Source organism: Macaca nemestrina, chromosome 6 (genome assembly GCF_043159975.1).
Source record: "Macaca nemestrina isolate mMacNem1 chromosome 6, mMacNem.hap1, whole genome shotgun sequence".
NCBI classification, from domain to species: Eukaryota; Metazoa; Chordata; class Mammalia; order Primates; family Cercopithecidae; genus Macaca; species Macaca nemestrina.
In genome coordinates, this window is record NC_092130.1 from 64,843,822 (window position 1) to 64,846,479 (window position 2,658).

General features: G+C 40.3%; 1 pseudogene; it reads right to left on the bottom strand.

Annotated features, from left to right (window-relative positions):
- Positions 1–648: 648 nt before the first annotated feature.
- LOC105499993 (T-complex protein 1 subunit epsilon pseudogene) lies at positions 649–2,256 on the bottom strand (annotated as a pseudogene).
- Between the last annotated feature and the right edge of the window lie 402 nt (positions 2,257–2,658).

The window sequence follows — 2,658 nt, forward strand, 5'->3', positions numbered from 1 at the left end:
TGAGAGAATACATTTATTGTTTTACTTAAACCACCAAGTTTGTGATAATTGGTTGTGACAGCCCTGGGAAACTAATACAATATGCATACCAGCTTAACAGAACACAGACCTTGGGATGGTTTAAATCTATCATCTTGCCTTAATTTTTCATGTTGTTATAGATCACAGATGTTTGTTTCACCTTGGTTTTCATCCTCCTCCCATTCTCATTTTGTTGTTACTATTTTAGTTTGTGCTCAGTCATACTTATTTACCAGTTTTATTGATAGCGGTATTCATTACTTGCAACCCATTCCTTCCTTTTGGGAAACGTTTTCTTCTTCCTAAACTACTTCCTTTAATATTCTTCTTTTGAGGGCAGGAGAAAGTGGATACTGTGTATGTTAAGCTATGTTTATCTCACTCAGACAGCTTTTCCCTCAGAATTTTTGTTATTGTTTAAGGAGATTCCTTTAATGAATACAAAAGCTTGTTGAGATAGTACGCCTACAATTACACAGCTTTGAAAAAGTTAAACAATGGTTACCGAATGGCTATTTTTATTATAGTATCTACAGTGTCTGAAAACGTATATAATAACTGTAGATGCCTCACAAGACATCCATTTAATCATAGTAGTGGATCTTCTACATAGAATTCTCAATGTCTTTATTCTTCAGATTCTCCAGGCTTATGAATATCGTCAATCTTCAAAATCCTTCTAACCATTTGTGTTGCCAAAGATGTTTGTTGCTTTTTGCCAATCAAGATCTCTGTGACATGCTGTTGCTTCATATCATTTGTTCCCTTGTGCAAACAGTGCCAAGAGCAGGGTTCATCTCCTTCACTTGTCTGGCTCGGACTTTTGTCATAGTCTGGATGGGATTCATGCCACTGTTTTCAGAAAGGGCCGTGGGGTGACCGCAGAACGTCGGCAAATGCTCTCATGGTGTGCTATTCTAAGGTGGGGCATTTATCCGCCTCTTGGCTAACTGCCAGAGCACAGGATATCTCAGCAAACCCTCCTCCATATGCCACACGATTATTGTGGATGAGGTTTGTGATGACACACAAAGCATCGTGAAGGGATCGTTTCACCTCCTCAATGATCATCTTATTTCCTCCTCTAATTAAAATGGTTACAGCTCTGGAGCTCTTACAATGCTCGATAACCAGCATTTTATCCTTAGTTGTCCCAAATGAGATCTCCTGTACAGGACCGGTAAACCCAGGATCTCGGGCATGAGCTCTGAGAACCTGGGACAATCTGCCCTCTTGTTGAGATGGCAATCAGTTCAATTTCAGGTCCCCCTACCCAGTGAACCACAGGGAAGTTGTTCTGAAGAAATAAGTGATTTGCTTCATCATCAAAGCCCAAATGACAAATTGCTAAGTTAGCACCAGTCTCTTTAATTTGTTGAATCATCTCTTCAAATGTCTCCTTTTCATATTTCTGAAGAGCTTTATAATCCATGGAGGTCACATCCAGCTTATGCTTTGTTTTTGGCTTGGGTGGTTCAAATGGACGTGTGAGAATTGCAATCTCAGCATCTTCCAATTTTCTCGGCATCTGTGGGTGACTGTAAATCCTTGTCCATGATCACGGCCTAAATCAGTTTTGTGTCCTCCAGCCTCCTGCCCACTTTGCCTTCTACGTTGACGAGCTCAAAGTCAACATCTCTCTGCTCCATATCTGCTACAGTGAGGACGGTATTCATAGCAATCTCAGCCATTTGTTGGTACCAACTTTGACCACTTTGAAGCCCAGCATGGTTTTTGCTGTCTGAATCAGGGGTTCAGTGTCCTTTATGTCAACAAGGACACTATGATTGATCTTGTCCAGGTTCAATAGCAACACTGGCAGCCTCATAACCATCAGCTATTCTGATTGGGTGAATGTCTCAGTCTAGCAACTGCTTGACTTCTTCTAACAGGACACCAGCCAGGACTACCACTCCTGTGGTTCCAAGTCCAATTTCATCATCCTGAGACTTGGACAGTTCCGCCATCAGCTTAGCCTTCTGATGATTGACATCCATCATGCTTAAGATGGGGCCCCATCATTAGTTACAGTCACATCACCATCCTTATCCACCATCATCTTATCAAGCCCATTTGGTCCAGGTGCTGTCCTCATCGTATTTGCTACAGCCTTTGTTGCCATTATATGAGACTTAAGGGCCTCAGTCCCATAAGACAGGACTTGTAGTCCTGATCCTTGATGATGAGGAAAGGGTGCCCATATTCATCAAAGGTGAGGGTCCCCATAGATGCCATGGTGTAGCCCCAGGAGCTACTTTTCCCTCAGAATTTTGAAGATACTAATCTATTGTCTTTGCCCTCTAATGCTATTGAGTTCAGTCATTCTTTGCTCCATTATGAGTAATCTTTTTTTTTTCTTCTCATTTTCTTTTAGATATTCTCTGTCTTTGGCATTTTTCAGTTTATGACGAAACTTGTTGTGGATTTATTTATTTATTCTGCTTGTGACCGCAGTATGATTCTTTAATCTGTGGACTCATGTCTTTCTTTTTAGTTCTAGAAAATTATTACTCATTATATCTTTCTATGGACTGTCATTCTCTTTATTCTTTCTTTCTGAAACTTCTATTAGGCATATTGTTAGACTTTTCCAATCCATTCTTTGTGTCTTAACTTTTCACATATCTTCTATCTTTC